The following is a 20,797-nucleotide window of genomic DNA, read 5'->3' as shown; positions in this document are numbered from 1 at the left end:
GACCAGACCACATATTACCACCCCATAGTGAGCAAATAATACCACATACAGGGTATAAATATGGTCACATTATGACCAAATCACATATTACCACCTCATAGTGATCGAAAAATAAAATATACAAGAGAGAAATACAACCACATCATGACCAGATCACATATTACCACCACATAGTGACTGAATACTACAATACTGATCATTAATGAAAACCACAATACTAATAACACTAACATTACTTCTGGTGACATTATACACAGGAGTTCTTTATATAGTTTGAGTGTACAGGTAATGCAGTGATCACCAGTGACTTTATACACAGGAGCTTTGTATATAGTATACAGTGTATAGTGTCAGTGTGCAGGTAATACAGTGATCACCAGTGACATTACAGTATATACAGAGCACCTGTGTAAATAGTATACAGGTAATACAGTGATCACCAGTGACATTATACACAGTAGATTTGCACATAGTGTCAGAGTACAGGTAGTACAGTGACCACCGGGACATTATACTTAGGAGCTCTGTATATAGTGTACAGGTAATACAGTCACCACCGGTGACATTATATACAGGAGCTCTGTATATTGTGTACAGGTAACAGTGACCACCAGTGACATTATACACAGGAGCTCTGTTGTCCCTGCATCTACCCGTGAAGTCCCTCTGTTAGCAGCATCTTCTTCTGGGAAGAAAATGTTGAGCGCATGTGCAGTGCACCCGCTGAGATCTGCCAGCCGGCACCTGGCAACAATAGGAAATTTTTCCTATTGGTTCATTTTGATCACTGTGATAGACACTATTGCAGTGATCAAAATAAAAAAAATAGTAAATCAAACCCCCCTTTTATCACCCCCTTAGTTAGGTAAAAATAATAAAATAAAAACATGTATTTATTTCCATTTTTCCATTAGGGTTAGAATTGGGCTAAAGTTAGGGTTGGAGCTAGGGTTAAGGTTGGACTAGGGTTAGGGTTGTAGTTATGGTTGGGATTAGGGTTAGGGGTGTGTTAAGGTTAGGTTTGTGGTTAGGGTTATGGTTAGGGTTGGGATTAGGGTTAGGGGTGTGTTGGGGTTAGGGTTGTGGTTAGGGTTGAAATTAGGGTTAGGGGTGTGTTGGGGTTAGGGTTGGAGTTAGAATTTGGGGGGTTCCACTGTTTAGGTACATCCAAAATGTCTCCAAATGCGACATATCGCCACCATTGATTCCAGCCAATTTTATGTTCAAAAAGTGAAACGGTGCTCCCTCCTTTCTGAGCCCTGCCATGCGCACAAACAGTGGCTTTCCCCCACATACAAGGTACTGGCATACTCAGGAGAAATTGCACAACAAATTGTGTCGTCTATTTTCTCCTGATATCCCTGAATAAATAAAAAAAATTGGTTCCAAAGTTTTTGTGAAAAAAGTAAAATGTTCATTTTTTCCTTCCACATTGCTTTAGTTCTCGTGAAGCACCTAAAGGGGTAATAAACTTCTTGAATGTGGTTTTGCTCATTTTGCTCATTTTGCTTCACATTGCTTGAATGGTGTCACTTTTGAGTATTTTGTCTTATATTGATCCCCCAAACTCACTTCAAATGTGAGGTGGTCCCTAAAAAAAATGGTTTTGTAAATTTTGTTGGAAAAATGAGAAATAGCTGGTCAACTTTTAACCCTTATAATGTCCTAACAAAAAAATTATGTTTCCAAAATTGTCCTGATGTAAAGTTGGCATGTGTTATTTAGTAACTATATTGTGTGACATAATTCTCTGATTTAAGGGTACAAAAATTAAAAGTTTGAAAATTGAAAAATGTTCAACATTTTTGCCAAATTTATTTATTTATTTTTTTCACAAACAAACGCAAGTTATATGGAATAAATTTTACCACTAACATGAAGTACAATATGTCACGAAAAAACGATTTCAGAATCAGTGGGATCCGTTGAAGCGTTCTATAGCTGTAACCTCATAAAGTGACAGTGCTCAGAATTGTAAAAATAGGCTTGGTCATTAAGGACATAATTGGCTCTGCCACTAAAGGGGTTAAATCATGACTTTCAGAACTTTTTCTTCTTTTTTACGCTGAAGATAATTCTTAATTGGAGATGAGTGAATATTGAAATGTTCGGATTACGAGCTCCACTTTTGCAATATTCGCCAAATAATTTGACGAATATTCGCTGAACATAGCCAAATGCCATTGAAGTCAATGGGAGGCAAAAACAAACGCATACACAATACATTAAAATGGACCCCAAAGCTACCAAAATATTCCATAAACTGCTTGTCCGTAATGCAGCTTCAGGAATACAAAATCTTCTCACACTTTTCAGAGCAGGCTATGGATCATTGTATTAGCGACTGCCTGCAAGGATACAGGTTGTGGGCTTGATTCCTGGTGGAGGCCAGATCACAGAAGAAGACAATTGTGTAATAAATTAATGTAAGTATGTGCAGAGATCCTGTCCTTGCCCCTCTGAGGAGGACCTATAAGGTGATGATGTCATACAGAGAGAAGAGAGTAAGGGGAAGTCAGGACAAAGCCCTGATGTTGCTGGACTGACCCCTCAAATTTGGACAGTGCTGCTGAATCTGGGATGTTGGGAGCTATGCTGTGTATACGTTATCGCCATTTTGTTCTTACTTCTGGCAGCTCCTACCTCTGCGGTTTAAGACAGACCTTTTTTATGCTTGCTAGGCTCTTGTCTTAAATATGGGAGCTGGCATTGTATGATTACAGCAAATATCCAATATCTCCGATACAGAATCAAGGCTAGGAGGCATGGCAGGTTAGGAACAGTCAGCAGCATGGAATTCAGCCACTCATTCCTGCTTATTAGAAACAGTATCAGCAAATCAAGTTACATAGAAAAATCATTGTTTTGCACATTCCTGCACTATAATTATTTTTTATGTAGCTGGAGGTTCACTGAAGGAAAATACTGATGTGAGGACTCCTTTGCCAATATACTGATGCCATTAACCTGTGTTGAAACTCACATACAATTGGCAAGTAAGGTCATTGTGCCCATGTTACATTAATATGCTAGTAAGGAAGGTCTGTTTCAACAAACCGAATGATATTTGTAAAAGAATCATTGTTCGATTGGGCTAATGGAATAAAGCTGTAACAAGAATAGATTATATTTATGAGCAGGCAATAAACGCTCTCCAGTGTAGGAAAGAAGTGTTAACATTTGTAATAGGGGATCTTTGTGCATATTTGTGTAAGATCCTGGATCATATTCATGGCCCTGTTGACATTGGTACCACTTATACCAATCACTTGGTTGAATGTTTTTCTGCTTGTTCGTTGGCCAAAGATAACGCTTAATATGTTCCATTGGGCACCTCTGGATCCAGAAATGATAAGTCCTGTAATGTGAGTGAGGTAGTGTAGTCCTGTAATTTTATGTAACACCATAATTAATAAGCTAAAACTGGAAGGTATAAAATATTTAACTTATTTCTTCAGTCTACAGAAAATGAGTGTTTTAGGGACACCATCAACAGAAGTCTATTCATTTCATGTTGCTTCATATACAGACTAGGACTTACCGCTTAGCCAGTCCAACTGCTATGACCTTTACCTAGAAGAAAATGTAGCTCCAACATTATGTCTCGATTTTGGACCCTCTACAGGGTTAAGGTATGGATCCTTTTGGCTGAATATACTAAATGTGAAACATCAGGTCACCGTAAAATCCTTGAAAGGCTTAAATCATGTTGTGTTGGTCCTTTGTATTGACCACTCATGTATTATGAGCTCATCCGTTTTTCTAAGCTAACCAATCCCATCTTATCTAACCTATCATTATAGGAGAGACCGCCTGCCCTTGTAATAATCTGGTTGCCTTTGAACTTACTTTTTAATGTCCTTTTTAAAATGTGGAGCCGATATTCACCTTCACCAATCCCCACGTTGTTTCCATCTCCTTCCTAAGCCAGCAATGAAAAAGAAAAAATAATCTCCAGCATGGATCTTCTAAAAAGTCAATTTATTAGAAACACTTTAAAATGCAAACATGCCATCATGCCATGACTAAGACCTGATGGTCGAAACGCATCGGCGTTGACCACCTGGGACCCCCATCTCTTTTTTGCAAATGTTTGCATTTTAAAGTGTTTCTAATAAATTGACTTTTTAGAAGATCCATGCTGGAGATTATTTTTTCTTTTTCATTGCTGGCTCTGGACTACGCCCTTGACCAAGGCGGCTCCGTGCGTGGACATCATTGCACTGTTGAGGGATTGGTGAGCTGACTTATTTTCTTCCCATTTTTTCCTTTTTCCCTATTTTTGCATCTCCATCCTAGGTGCATTACTTTACATTTATCAACATTAACCCATTACTTGCCAAATTAAAATTTTTACAAGTACGGATATTTCAGAAAAGGGCGTCCCAATATTCAATTAAAAATGACAATGACATGATTTCCTATTTTGAAAACATTAATTTTACAAACACAACACAAAAAATTGGACCTAATTATAAAAATTATAAAATATTAGTTGCTAGAAGCTAAAGATTAGGCGTCCCAAAAAAAGGACATTGGTAGATAATGGGTTAAAATTCATCTGCCATGTATTTGCCCATTCCGACATCTTATCCAGATCATTTTGTAATATTGTACAGTCAAGACCAGTTTTTGTTTTTCTACATAGGTTGGTGTTGTCAGCAAAGACTGACACTTTACTCTCAATCTCATCCATAAGGTCATGCTATGTGCAAAAAGAAAAAAAAAGAGCATGAACCGCACATCCCAAAATCATACGTTGATCTAAAGCCGCTCAGCAAAAATTTAAATACTGAACATGAGGTTTTCAGTTTAACATTCTGATCAGACTGTATGAAGCCCACTGCCCCTTCACGGCAAACCTCGTAGTGGGTCCTAACGCTCTAACGGAGCGGAGCCGTGCGGCGACCACCGCCGCAGCGGCCATGCACCAGCAGGGCGGACGGCCTGTTGCCCCACAGCACCCATACTGCGAGACTGAGTCCCCAAGACTCCAGACCGCGCCGTCCCACCAGCACAAAGCCACATCCATAAGGTCATTAATAAAAAGAATACAAATAATCAGTCCTAGTACAGATCCCTGCGTTCCCCACCGTTGACTATATCCCATTTGGAGAATGTACTATTTACAACTACTCTTTATTCTTGTCCCTTAACTAATTTTTTACCCCTAGTCCCTTCTTCTGTAGCTTTAGTATAAGGCTGTTATGTGGTACAGTATCAAATGCCTTTTCAAAGTCCAAATAAATCACATCAGCCGCATTAACAACATCCAGATTTGAATTTGCTTCCTTCTAAAAATGCAGCATATTGGTTAGACACGACTTATCTTTTGTAAATGCATGGTTGTCATTTATACAGGGCCGGCGTTTGGCACAGGCAGACCAGGCAGACGCCTGGGGCCCCCACCCAGAAAGGGGGCCCCTGTCTCTGCAGCCCATGTATGAAGTGCCCAGAGGGTGTACAGCAGTGCTGTGCATTGCTCTGTTGTTCTGGTATGCTTCTCCCGAACCCCCCTTGAGACCCCCTCAGTGCTGTGATTTACTCATCTGGTCCCAGAGCTCCGTGCTGTTTGCTGTAGGATCAGGTTTCACAGTCACATACAGCAGGGATCAGCATAGGCTCTGACCACAGTCACTGCTTGTAATCTGACAGGGCGACCTGCTGTCACTACTGTCTGGATGACACAAGACAGGAATCTTGTCTGCTGAATCAGGGTATTTATTATATAGAAATAAATGAATTCCCACATGAAATAATAAGGGTAAACTATACACATATATTACAGGGGTACATAGGAATCATCGTTTTTGGTGCATTTTTTTTTGCAGCCAAAGCCTGGTCTCTTGGCAGTAAAAACACTGCTTTCAAAGCACCCATTTTTTAGGGTATGTGCAGAGGATCCGGAAATGGCCGCCCTTTGGATGCAGTGGACATGTGTGCGGTGTCCAAAGTGCTGCCATCTTTTGAACACAGGTGATTCCGCGTGTGTTCATTGATCTTTGCGGAATTCCTGCATCCTATACATTGCAGGGGTGAGATTTCTCTTGCGGAGAGTCTACGCCATATAAATTGACATGCTGCAGCCTGGAGAGACGCGCCCCATGTCCGTCTCTGCGGGTGAGGTGCAGGTGTCAGTGCACGCATAGTAGAGATGGAATTTCCTGAAATCCCATCCACTATACTGTAACATCTGGCCGCTGCGGGTTGGACGCTGCACAAGTACACAGCAGCCGACCTGCAGCGTTTACTGATTGTGGGCACCCACCCTTAGAGCTTTTGCTGTTTGTTTTTTACAGTATGCATTTTGTCTACAGTACATGTTTAATAAAGTTAGTGTTATTCACAAAAAACGTAGCGAAAAACAACGTTGCAACATTTGCAGCATTTTTTAAACTTTTTCATTGCTTTCTACGGGTGAAAAAAATTGTTGAAAGAAGTGACATGCTGCAGATTTAAAAAACGCTGCAGTTGTGAAATTCAGTCAACGGAAAATAAAAGGGTGTGCAGGAGATTTCTGAAAATCTCAGTTTTTGCTTGTGCTGTAATATGCTGTAAACTTATTATTTGCAGAAGAAAGAGCTGCAAAAATTCTGCATATGAACATGGCGAAAAGTTGCTTTTCAAAGTGCCAGCAGTGACCCTGCATACATCTAATAGTGGCAGACCCGTTGGCCGATATAAGGCCCCTAAATATGGGGGCCACAGTTCAATGTTATCATTTGGGGCCCCCACTTTAAATTTTTGCCTAGGGCCCCACTTTGTCTAATTCCGGCCCTGTATTTATCATATTGTTTTCTGCAAAATTTTAAAAATTTACAAACCACTGAAGTCAGGCTTTAGATGGTAATTGCACAAATCCACCTTCATCCATCCTTCAATCTTGTAGATGCTGTTATAACAGAGTCTAAGAAGATGAGCTACAGCGGTACCACAGCATTTCACAGTCAAACAATCCAGGCTGCAATCTCGCAGCCAGTGTCTGATACAAGTTCCCTATAAACTGTTTTGAACTAAGTGTTCAGTAGATTAAAGATGTTGTCTAGCAATTTGAAAAATATTAAGTAACTGTTTCTGCATATGTTCAAAATTGAAATGTGACAGATGATATTATTAATAAATGTCACTGTTTTAGCAGCTACTTTTTCAGCAAATTGGTTCCAATATTACATTTCTAAAGCAAGTAAGCTAGGAGGGAAAATGTTGCGGTGTTTATTTGAAGCAGATCCTGCCACCAGATCTTCCCTCAAGAAAATTCTGCCGCAGAGGCTCCTAAATAAAGGTTTGATTATGTAGTCTGATTAAACTCTGAAAAGGAAGACAGAAAATCCCCTGGAGCATTCACCATATGGAACACTTCCTTTTCAATGGAAATGAAGCAATGCCTTGGTACGGTTTTGCATTTTGTGATAAAGTGGCAGAAACAGGACATCCACAGGGGAAAACCAGGAGGAAGCATCAAATGACCTCTGGTAGATTGTTAACATTCTGGCCTGCGGAGACTGACCAAACCTCTCCTGTAACAGGAGACATTGTCATAATCTGTGAAATGATTTTGAAAAAGCTTTTTTATTTCTTTTTTCTTATTATCTTTTGTCTAATTGTTAAAGTTGTCATCATCTAAATTATTCCCCTAAGCTGTATTGGTAGTTTGATACAATTTGTTTCTGAAATCGCTCATAATACATAACAAAGATATAATGTTGTACACAATTCATGCTATGTGCTCAAATGGGTTGTACACAACCATAACCCTAACCACAACCCTAACCCCAACACACCCCTAAACCTAATCCCAACACGAACCGTAATCCCAACCATAACCACAAATATAACTGTTATCACAACCTAACCCAACACAACCCTAACCCCAACACAGCCCTAACTCTAACCCTAGCCCCAACCCTAACCTTAGCCTAGCCATAGCCCAACCCTAGCCCAACCCTAACCCTATCTCTAACCCTGGCCCAACCCTAACCCTAGCTCTAACCCCATCCCTAACCCTAGCTCTAACCCTTACCCTAATGGAAAAAAATACAGTTTTTAAATTTTATTATTTTTACCAAACTAAGGGGTTGATAAAGCGGGGTTTGATTTGCTATTTTTTTTATTTTGATCACTGTGATAGGTTCTATCACAGTGATCAAAATGAACCAATAGGAAAAATCTCCTATTATTGCCAGGTGCCGGCCGACAGATCTCGGCGGGAGCACGGCGCATGTGCCCACCATTTTCTTCCATGAAGAAGATGCTGAGGGCTGGGGGACAGAGCCAGAGGGTCCACGGACACTGGAGGTATCGGGGGGCTCGGGGCCCCCCCATTTCTTTCTTTCTCTCCTCTGTTGTGATCAGTGTATAAGCCAAATGCAACAGTGTGTTCGGTAAAAACTGACATGTTTTCTGGTAGCCGAGAACCCGGAGACTTTCCGATGCTGGGGGACACTACACCTTTATTTCTCAACACCATTAAAAAGCAGCGCTGAGGAATAAGTATCCTTAACTGCCGCTGTTAAAAGACGTATCGGCGGTCATTAAGGGGTTAATCAATTCAGGAGCCAAAATAAAATAAAACAGTGTATACTCATCTCTTGCAGCCGTAGCATTCAAGCGATGTCGGTGACGCTACTGCTGTCGGTGATATCACATTGCTATGTCTCTTTATTAGCTCATTTAGCCTGGGGAAAAAAAGCTGCCTAATTATTCTATACAAACATCAATTTGTTTGATATGACTTGCATTTATTTGTGAAAAATATCACAATTTTGGAGAAAATTTGAAAAAAAAAATCACAATTTTCAGACTTTCAATCTTTATATCTTTATATAATCTTTATATTTGAATTTTGGAACACAAATTTGGCAGAAATAGTTTGTGGGAGACATGTCACATTTGCAGGGCCCCTAAGGTGCCTAAATAGCAGAAACCCTCTACAAGTGACTCCATTTTGGAACCTACACTCCTCAAGGATTTTATTCAGGAGTATAAAGAGCATTTTGAACCCACAGGTACTACACAGAATTTGATAACATTAGGTCATCATATTGAATATGTTGTCATATCGTCATCATTTGTTTTTGTAACCTTTGTAAAAACCCTAACCCTAAGCCTGACCTTAATGGGATGGCACAGGGGGGAAGATCAAGGGACTGCACAGCAAGGCACAGCCCAATTGCTGTCCTATTTACTAATTATTGGTCTTTTGATGACTGTGATAGGGTCTATCACTGTGATCAAAAGTCAGGAACCAATAGGAAAAATTCCCTCGACTGCCAGGTGCCGGCCGGCAGATTTCGTTGGGAACTGCGGCTCTCTGAATGGCGAGGATGATTTCACCGCTGATCAGAAGCGATGTTTGCCGTGCTGTCATGCACATGACAGTGGGACAAACACCCGGTGTTGAAGCAGTCGAACCCGAACAGTAACACGGACTTCCTGGTGAAGTCCGTATTCGGTGTCCATGCCTGAACAGTAGGTGTTTGGTACGGATGCCGAATTTTACTGTTCGGGTTCACCCATCTCTAGTTATAATATGTCAGAGGAGAGAAAAATGATTTTTACACTAGATCTCACTTTTATTTGATCACCATTATTCATTGAAAAATGGCGATCAAGTGATTGGAGACAGGAAGAACCATCCCTGAACGTGTTCTCCAGGGTCTCAGAAATTTTCCAACTCTGGAGAGCATTGTTAACTTATTTCCAATCGCCATTGATGAGGGAATGAGGCCCCTTGTGTGTCGGCAGTCATAAGGGGGTTAATATTGATTTGCATAGTTTGACAACAGGGAGATCATTCTAACATAGTAAAACAACTACAAGTGATAATGATTCTTCTAGAAAGTAACTACATAGAAAGAATGATGCATTTCTTACATTGCTCTAGCTCCTCTTCCATTATTTTCAATTGTTTCATCGAAAAATGTGTGGTATAATTACTAACGTTTCATTTCTGTTATTATGAACAATTACAGTTTGTATATAATCTACTGTGGGAATATGATCCCAGTGAGAATTCACCAGAATCAGATCATAGCAACAAAAGAAATGAAAAAAACACTGGAATGATAAGTAAAATATAAATATTTTATTACCAAAAAATATTAAAAAAGCTGCATATAAACATAGAGATAAAAAAAAAAAGGTGGTAGGTGCACAGCGCCACACCTTTAAGGATCTAAAAAGTTAGGTACTCACTAAGAGGTTCACCGTGATATGGCAGTGGGCTTCATACAGTCTGATCAAAATGTTAAACTAAGAACCTCATGTTCAGTTTTGAAAATTTTTGCCTAGCGGCATTAGATCAACATATCATTATTGGATGTGCGGTCCATGTCATTTTCTGTTTTTCCACAGCATTGGCATTGTCAGTATATTTGGTCTTGTTAGTACTGCATTAGTATTATTGTTATAGTTGGTATTGTTAGTACTGTAATAAGATAATTGGTATAGTTAGTATTGTCAGTACTTTCGGTATAGTTGGTACAGTATTTGTGATGTCAGTACTGTTGGTATAGTTGGTTTTGTCAATGCCGTATTATCGGTATAGTTCATATTCTTAGTACCGTCGGAATTTTTGGAATAATTGGTCTTGGTCTTGTTTTGCCATTTGCATTTTTTTTTTATTTTGGTGAAAATACTTCAGTTCTACTGCTGGAAAAAGAATCACAACGTAGCTGCAACATGTGAACACAGCCTATCAATCAGTTATAGAACATGTTGCTCCAACATCATAACATGACTGATCCACCAAGCCTAACTCTTCACATTCACATTCACATGATAAGTATTTGGTCAGTATTTTACATCAGTATGCGTAAGCTAAAGTCAAGAGTGGAACCATCAGAGGAAAAGTATAATAGAAACACGTCACCAATTTTGTATTTATCACCCACTCCTGGTTTTGACTTACAAATACCCAGGGCCGGACTGGCCATCTGGCAATTCTGGCAAATGCCAGAAGGGCCTATCTGGTCATAGGCTGCCTTGTCTGCTATGTTGTTAACAGAATCGATGTTCTCAAGATACCCATACTGTTAAGAATTGTGATGGAGCACAAAGTCGCTGAATCCGTCACTTACCCCAGCAGGCCACGGGTATCATTAGAAATATTGGTCTTGTAGTAAATCTTTCTTTCCTCCATCCAGGGTAATTAAAAACTAATTAATTATTAATTAGTAATATATCCCATTTGGATCATGGGTACGGGGACAACATGGGCCTGTGTGATTTCAAAATGCCAGGACTGAATTTCAGCCCCAGTCCGTACCTGCAAATACCTATGTAAAATACTGCCCAAATATTCAATGTGTGAACTTGGCCTTAAACTGTGTATAGGAGGGTGTGCCAGATTTAATTTTTGTCCAGAGTACAGGAAAACATAAATTCTCATCTGCCAAAGCATAGGTGATAAATACATGAAAATTAGTGGGATTCTCACCAAATAGGACTATGTAGATCCCTATGTACATGGAGCAGTGGTGAACATGTGTGCAATGGTACTCAGGAAGTAAGTTACTTACTGAGTTCCACTGCACCTCCCCATCCTGCCGTATTCAATCATCTTTTTCTGGCTTGGTTCCCTTTCAAAGGGTTGTTGTCCAGCCAAAAAATAAATCATAAGCTCTAAAGAGTAAGTTATATATTTTATAAACATATTTCCCTTAGGCTAGATGCCCTGATTGCTTGGTAGTCTATCTGTCATGGGTCTCGGCAGCTTCACACTTGGTCATGAACTTCACCCAGGAAATTATTTCCTGTGATGACAAATGATAATATTTGTGTGTTAAGGGGTCTGGCTGCCTGCTCATTTGAATAGCTAAGCAAGTCGCCTGCTCTGTCGTAGCTTATGAATAGACAAAAAACATGGCTGTCTTATCTTGGGAAAATAAACAGTCAGAAAAACCCTTTCACATACAGCTCCGTTCATGAACACAGGAAGCAGCTAGATAACAGTGAGATTTTTCTTTTGATTATCAATTTGAACTCTACACAAACATATTTCTAGATAACATCCGAAAATTAAACTCAAGAGCCATAAAGTCCCTGCTTCAGTGCATAAAACTGAGCTTGTTCTAGAGAGCCAGAGAGCACGTTTTTTGTACTTCTTATGCTCCATACATACTATAAAACCAAGTTCACAATAAAATCTGGGGATTCTCTAACCTTGGAGAAACGGAAAAGTCCACCGTAAAATGCTAATTAATATACAGATGTTTTCAATAAACTAGGAAGTCTAAATCATGACATCATGGAACAAGGAGACCTGTGGAAAAATATAAAATATAGGTTATAATGTCACTGCTGACTGTTTCACATCTACAATTGATGGTTTACAAATATAGTTTCGCTATAATTTAAGAAAATGGCAAGGAAACTGGAAATGCGCAATAGGGTGTTATACATATTACAGTGTTAATTAGAGGCAGTTCCTCTCACCTAATGTGGTTGTGTGAGACACAACACTTATAAGGTATAAAACAAGGTCCCGGCTTCTGCAGTTCCACAGGTTGTCAGATCCAGCGTTATAATATGAGTAGTTTGGAAATTGTGAGCAACTTGTGCTGCTAGTCTACATCCAATCAAGGAGTCCAATGCAAGATAGAGTAATAACAATGTGGTTTATTCTCTATGCTTTCAAAGTATTCCAACTTCTTCAGGAGAACCTCAGAGATTTTTCAGGAGTTCTGTGGTTCTCCTGAAGAAGTTGGAATACTTAGAAATGCGTTAAGAGTAAACTACACTGATTTACTTACTCTCTTGTATTGGACTGCCCAGGGCAGGTTACCTGCATTTTCCAAACTATCCATTATTAAAGAAGCATTCTCATCAACATTTTTGTCTTCTTAATACATTGTAGTTATCATATTATATGTCACTGTGTACTTACAATTGCTCATTTTGCCCTTGTAATCAATTCTTCTGTTTCCCATTAGGTCTATGACATCACATGAATAAAAACTGACTAGCTATATTCTTCTAAGCTCTATGTAGAAACAGGAGGTCAATTTTCCCTGTATGAGTCAAAAGTCACTGCAAAAGTCAATGGCCGGAGAGGGGCGGAGCAGCTGGGTGAGGAGCTGAAGAGAGGAATGATTTCTGCAGGGGAAAGAGACTTCGTGTTTCTACCAAGATACGCCTTGGTATTATGATGCCATACAGCAGCACTATCTTGTGGTGCATGGAGAGCCTAGGGTTACAAAGTATCGATGTGTAGGGTCCCAGTGTACCATTATGCAAACTCCATATCCATGGGTCTCAGTATGCAAAGTCAAGTATAAACGTAAGATTGTCATACCATAGCTGCTGGTTCTTATTTTGCAATATATTGAGCAGGAACATATTTTACATCAAGAGTCAGTTTTGTATTCTATTTGCTATGGCCACTCTCTCCGCACGTACTTCACATAACACTACCATGTGCTCACCATCCATCAATTAACAGTGTTCACTGTTTTTAAACATTGCACATTCACGATTCATTTACATCCCCGTGCTAGATAAATAGATTGCGTAGAGTATTAGACGAGAAAATGTTGTAGGGTTTTTTAATGTTTCCAAATTTAACTTTAATTTATGGAAAGTTAATGATTCAATATATAGTAGTGAATAAGAAGATTAGAATATTTTACACCTAGATTCAGGAGACCTAATTTCAGACATATATGTTTCCAACGTTTGAACTTTAGAAAATGAGAGCCGTGTATAAAAAAAATCCCATAACCTAAACTTCTTAAAGATTTTCTGTCATTGAATAATCCTGTCCCTATCACTGCTATCTGGCTGCAACATCAAAGGTGAGCCCTGAGATGTAATGACCGGATGGCATTACAGAGGTGGCACTGTCTCATAAAGCCTCTTCTTGTTTCATATTTGGCAACAGAACAGCTTTGTAATTATAACAGGTGATCACAATTGAGATGAGAACAAGATGAGCTAACAAGCCCTCATCTACCATGATCACAGCCCCACAGCTCGCTCCCTTTGATATTAAACTACAAGAGAACAGAATAGGTTGTGACATGGGACGCTTCCTGTCCTACCTGGAATACTGAAAGATGACTCGATCAATAACAGATATGCTAAATTGGGGGAGGCTGCAGGTGGCTACAAAAATCTTTGGACTTTACGTTTTTCACAAACAACTAACAGCAAAAAAATAGGTTTAAAATGGCAAAAGAAAGATAGTTACACCTCAACACATCGTCTACACCCATCCAAATTCTGGAAACGGTTGACCACTCTATCGTTATTTTAATGGATGCATTGGGCATATGATTTTGTGACAATAATATGTAGACATTAAAGATTTTACCAGTGAACTTATTAGTGCCACCACCTCCTCCAATTATAAAGTAACTTGCAAAGTGTTTTCAATTGTTGGAGGTTGATGGAGAGAACTAGTCACATACTACTCCATCAGTAGCCAATCCGGCAACAGGAAAGCTAAGCAACCGAAAAAAACTGTGATACTTATATATTAGCAAGAGCCTAAAAATCATGTCCCCAATACATTTGCTAAATAAGTTGACCAACCCCTTTAAATAAACACTGAGGACAGTGCAGTAAAGAAAAAATGGAGGGGCATGTGACTGTGTGGACTTTACATTAATGAGTTATCTATGAAGCTTTCAACAGAAAGAAAGTGAAGTAATCAATTGTTAATTATTTGGATCCCATGACTATCAGTGGATATTAAAGGTTTACATACCCTTCTTAGCACGGCAGGTTTTGTTATGTACAAAAATCAAACTAAAAAGAATCATTTCAAACTGTTTCCACCTTTAATGTCAGCCAGAATGTGGACAAATGCATTGAGATACAAACTGATTTGAGTGGAGAAATAAAAACAACAAAAGTAAAATAATATGGCTACATAAGTGTGAACACCCTCTTATAATTAGCATCTGTTTGTGTTCAGAATTAGCCAATCACATTTAAGCAAATATTGAATAGTAGTCAGTACACAGATATCATCATTTAAAGTAATTCTGATTAACCCCATAGAAAGTTTAGCTCTTTCAGCAGAATTTTTCTGACATTTTCTTAGTTGCATTTTGCAAGAAAAGCAGCTTGCAACACAGCAAAGGGTTCTCATTGGTGAAAGCCAAGAGAAGGGTACAATGCCTTAGATATACCTTGGAACAATGTGAAGGCAGTCATTTGGAATAACAGTGACATTACCTAGAACTGAATATCCTTCACAAATATGTCTTACCTGTGGGGTAGGGTGTCAGGACAAATGCCTTTTCTTACATAGAAAAACATCTAAGCCCAGATATGTTTTGCCAAAACCTACATCATGTCTGCTAAAAACATAGGGGAAAATTGTTATGGTCTGATGAGACCAAGGTTGAGCTTTTTGACCATGACTCCAAAAGGCACATTTGGTACAAAGTCAGCACTGTGCATCACCGAAAGAACAACAGACACACAGTAAAACATATAGAAACAGACGTCAGATAGATAATTAAAATATGACGACTCAATCATAAATTATTGAAAATAGGAGAAAAATGAGTCAAAATTAGCCCAAATTGATATACAAAGGTTTATAATTTATTAAATTTAGACAATAGTGACTAAACCATACATTTAGCATACAGTAAATAATAATACATAGGATTGTGCAAAGTGATCAATCCCTAGGTGCAACCAATGAACCAGGTATACAGACGGGACACAAGTATATCCAATCACAATCAGGGTTATCCAGTATTTTCCCCTAAACCATAAGGCTCGTATCTGGCACATGGAGTGAACATCAATATTAAAAGGTTATGCAAGTTAGAACCACAGAACACCATGTGCCCGGTCTATATTGACCATAACATATCCTAAGGGAAAAAGGAAAGGGGAATGGATGTATTAATTACCCATAGTAAGCGAGGTGTCCGATCTGCGTCCTGGTACCGTACCCCAACGCGCGTTTCGTGTTCACCGTATTGCCGCTTCCTCAGGGGGCGTGGCTTAATCCGGCTCTCCATCCGGTTTAAATAAGGTGTAATTCCGGTGACGTCAGTGAATAAAAAAGTGCGCTCCTATGAACCGCAAGTGAGATATCCCTATTGCGCCTCAAGCCTCACTCCCAGCAGGCAAGTCCGGGTCACATGGGTGGGCCGGCGCCACGCCCACATCACATGACACCGGACCTCCGATGGGAGCCGGCAAGGGGCAGCAAATCGCTCATATCAAAGCTGTGCCTAAGTTAAAGAGGATAAGGTAAAGTGATTATAGTGAAGATACTACACATGCACAGAATGCACTTTGTATGTGCAGACATTTATAATGTGCATTAAATTACCGCATTATAGCTGTGCCAAAGTGAAACAGTGAAATAAAGTGATTATAGTGAACGTACTTTATGTATGCAGATATTTATAATATGCATAAAAGTTCCGCATTAAAGTGACTCGTGCAAAAGTGCAAAGAAAATAAACCTTAAAATATACAAATATATTAACTTTATTCCACAATAAAAAATACAATAAATATAAAAATTTACAAATGGCACACCCAACAGACATGGGACATTGAGAATAAACTGGGACAACCAGAGTGTGTAATAACGATAAGGCCAATTGATGTCAATCACAACTGTTAGAACCTTATCATAGGAGCAGATTGAAAAATCCAGAATATACAGTAGTCATAGGACCAATTATTGTCACAGTTGTTGTAACATTACATAGTCCATCCAGGCTGTTGCACATATCACACAACTCCATAAGATGTATAGACATATAACCATCCCGACGGTGGTCAATTACTCTTCATTTATTTCGTATAGGTACAGTAATCCTCCAGAGGACACCGATCTTCCTTCATCACCATCGGGTAAGTAGAGTCCCTTCATCATCTATTGTCTCCCATGAATACATCAATGTCACATGTCACATGAATGCAGACATAAGTAAAATTGCACTAAAAACAATGAAAAGAATAGAGACCAAATTAAAATCTAATGATCAATGGCAAGGACAAGACAGAAAACCATCAGACAAAATTTTAGAGGAATGACGAGAAACCATGCGCCTCATTGAGGCCTTTAGGTGCCATGGTTCCCAAGGTAGAGATCCAGCGACATTCCCGTTGTGCTAAAATGCGTTTAATGTCGCCGCCTCTCACACCACACTGTACATGGTCAATCCCACGCACCATAAACGACTTGGGATCACAGTCATGAAATTGTCTAAAGTGGCGCGGTATAGCCTTAAGTTTTGCCATATCAGTCTCCTTTGCTGCAGCCATTATATCCCGCACATGTTCCCGTGTGCGTGTTCCAAGGCGGCGGGAGGTCAGTCCAATATAAACTTTAGGACATTTACACACAGCGTAATATACCACTTGTGTGGTATTGCACGTTATGTGATAGTTGATACTAAATGTCCTCCCCCCGTCTACTGCATCAAAGGAGGTGATACGGCTGATATTGGGACATGAGATACATTTTCCACAAGGGAAACAGCCCTTCACTGGGCCACTGGAGCCAAAGTCGTACTCACATGATTTGGGGACATAGTGACTGGATACCAGCAAGTCCTTCAGATTTTTACTACGTCTGGCAGTCATTGAGGGATATTCTTTTAGGACCTTAGAGAGAGATGGATCACTCCTGAGGACATCCCAATGTTTTTGAAGGCAATTCCTCATCGTGGTCCATTCACTATTATACATAGAGATGAATCTTACTAAATCTTGTTGTTCGGCCTTCCTTTTGAACTGGCCATTTTCAGGGCGCAATAGTTCCTCACGTGGTGTGTATTTGGCCCTCAGGTAGCCATTCTTAATGCTCCTGTTACTATATCCCCTACTCTGAAATCTAGACCTAAGATCCAACGCCTGCACTTCAAATTTGGTGGCTGAGGAGCAGATCCGCCTCATCCTAAGGTGCTGGCCCACTGGGATGGCTTTGATGGTATTATATGGGTGACCCGAGTCTGCATGTAACAGAGAGTTGACCGATGTGGACTTTCTGAAAACATCCGTCTGTAAATACCGTTCTCTATCCACCTCAATTTTGATGTCCAGAAAGTCCACCTCGGTCTTACTCATCTGATAAGTCAATTTGATGTTATATGTGTTGTCATTTAATTGTTGCATAAAGTCATGCAATGCGTCATCGGGTCCCTGCCATATCATGAACAGGTCATCGATATAGCGTAACCAGCACTGCACATGGTCCGCGGCCCGCGAGCCCCCCCCCCGCCAAAAATCTCTCTCTCCCAATAACCCAAGAAGAGATTGGCGAAAGAGGGCGCACAGGCCGCGCCCATGGCAGTGCCGCGCTGTTGTAAGTAAAAGATATCCCTAAAGACAAAGAAATTCCTTGTCAGTATGAACGTCAACAAATCCATGACCAGTTCACAAATGGCGCCATCCCAGTTGCTCGCACCCAGGAAGAAGCGGACCGCCTCCAACCCATCATCGTGACCAATACAAGTATATAATGATTGTATGTCTGCTGTCACGAGACACATATCATCCTCAAGTTGTATCCCATTGATCCGACGCAGGACATCCGACGTGTCCCTGGCATAGGAGGGGAGCGACTCAACTAGTGGTTTAAGATAATAGTCCACAAATTTGCATATGGGGTCGCTCAAGCCTCCAATGCCAGAGACTATCGGACGCCCCGGTGGGTCAATGGGATTTTTGTGGATCTTAGGAATGAAATACAGTGTTGGGACACAGTAAAACATGGTGGAGGCAGTATTATGCTTTGGGGCTGTATTTTGAGTAGCTAGAAGAGGGGCTTTAGACAAGGTGGATGGAATTATGAACAGTTCCACATATCCGTGAATTTAGCATAAAAAATTCAGGTATGTCTCTTTTAAATAACTGAAGATGAATTTCATCTTTCAGCATGACAACAGTCTCCAGCATAGGTCCAAATCAACAAAAGAATGGCTTCATCAGAACAAGATCAAAGTTTTGGAATAATCTAACTGAAATTCCATTTCTTGTCCTGAAGCAAACTGTACACAGGAGATTCTCTCACAATCTGACAGATGTTAAGCGCTACTACTACTAGGAAAGTTGGCAAATATTGCCAATTCTAGAAGTACAATACTGATGCAATACTATCCAAAAAGACTGAATCATGTCATCAATACAAGAGTTCTTGAATGTACTTTAAGGGTTTTTTCTTTTTCCATTTGAAAATGTTCAGTTTGTTTTTCAATTGAATTGTACTGATTATGGGTGACATTAAAGGTGGAAATTATTTTTTTTTACATGACAAAACCTGGCAATTAAACAGTGGGGTGTAGACTTTGTACAGTATGCCAGTTGAAGATGCTAAACAGCATTTGATGACATTGGCACACAAAAGATATAATGGAAGTGAATTAGATTTTTTGTTTACTGGTAGAGCAGAGTATTATATTATTGCATGCATATATAGTTTTTTCAGTAGTTATTTTGCAACTTTTTTTGTTTGATTTTCAGTGTATAACAGGCTTTTAAGCATTTTTTTGAATAGTCTTCATCTAATATTAATATTTCAGAAGATAGACTTGGTCACAGATCTTGATGCCGTGACCTTTGTTGTATACTAGAATGAAGGGGCTGTAGTAAACTGCGGAGAACAGCCATACATTTATATTAATAGTTACGCTCTGCAGCGGGCTGCATTTTTTTTTTTTTTTAATTTGTTCAAAAATTCTCATATGTCATTGATTTTTGTTTTCATTTCTCCACGCCAGAGCAATCCTCTTGAAGAGGCAGGAAGTGCCTTAGTCACAGGAATGTCGCTGACTTTGGTTCCCCTTTGAGCAAAGTGACAATTGCTGTGTTATTTTCATAGAAAGCCGCATCCTTTCCTCCAAAGCCTGAATTAGCCTGCTTGAGAGGAAGTTTATCCTGAATGGGAAAATAGGCTACCCGACAACCCGCAGATTTTTTTTGTTTTGCATTTGCAACTGGGCATTGTGACAATTAATATTTGAATACTGTTTTTGACTGCGGCTTAATCAGAATTTCCCTTTCAGTTCAATGACTGGTGCCTGAAAAGAGCAATCTACTTTACAATGTTGCCGATTTTAGGATTTTATCTATTCAAATACTGTAGAACTATCGTGTTGCAACCTGAATGTTAAGGAAGAAATGTAGACATACTGTAGTTTTCCTAACAACTGACACTTATCTCTCTTTTCTTTTTTTAGTGACTGTAAAATATTCATTAATGGATTTATTTTTTACTAGGGGCTTAAAAACTATACAGGCATGTAGTTGCTAACTACCTGCCTCTTTTACATGGCGTTGGCTCAGAGTGGTCAGCTGCTGAATGTCAACAGAGATGCTCTTCCTCTTCCAGCTGCTGTGTCCATGGGGCATGACTTCTGACATCATGCTCATTGACAGCCAGCTCCCTGCAGTTAACAGAACAGACCAGAAAATAAGCCGCTTCTCTGTTGATGTGACATCAGTGGGAGCTGCTGAATCGCTGGCAGGAGCAGTCTGTGACCGATCTGTGCCAGCTGAGATTGGTGCCAGGCACAACAGGCAGGTAGGTAGCAACTAGTTTAGACCCATAATAAAAAAATAGTCTTGGATAAACCTTTTAAAGGTCGTCCGGAGTTTTTTGTACTCCAAACAAAAATCATCTAGGTTAAGTCGCAATGCTGAAAAAATCCACAGCTACATTTTAGCAATCTATGTTTCCATCTCAGAAAAATCCCTTGTCTGATTTGTTAGCTAATGAGCCACAAGTACAGGTGTCCTGGCTCTCCACTTACATCTCCAAAGCCTCGCTTCCTTTTTCCCTAACCGATGCCACAGAGGAGTAGCTAGGGTTTTG

This window comes from Ranitomeya variabilis, chromosome 5 (assembly GCF_051348905.1).
Source record: "Ranitomeya variabilis isolate aRanVar5 chromosome 5, aRanVar5.hap1, whole genome shotgun sequence".
Lineage (NCBI taxonomy): Eukaryota > Metazoa > Chordata > Amphibia > Anura > Dendrobatidae > Ranitomeya > Ranitomeya variabilis.
This window is presented reverse-complemented; position numbering follows the sequence as displayed.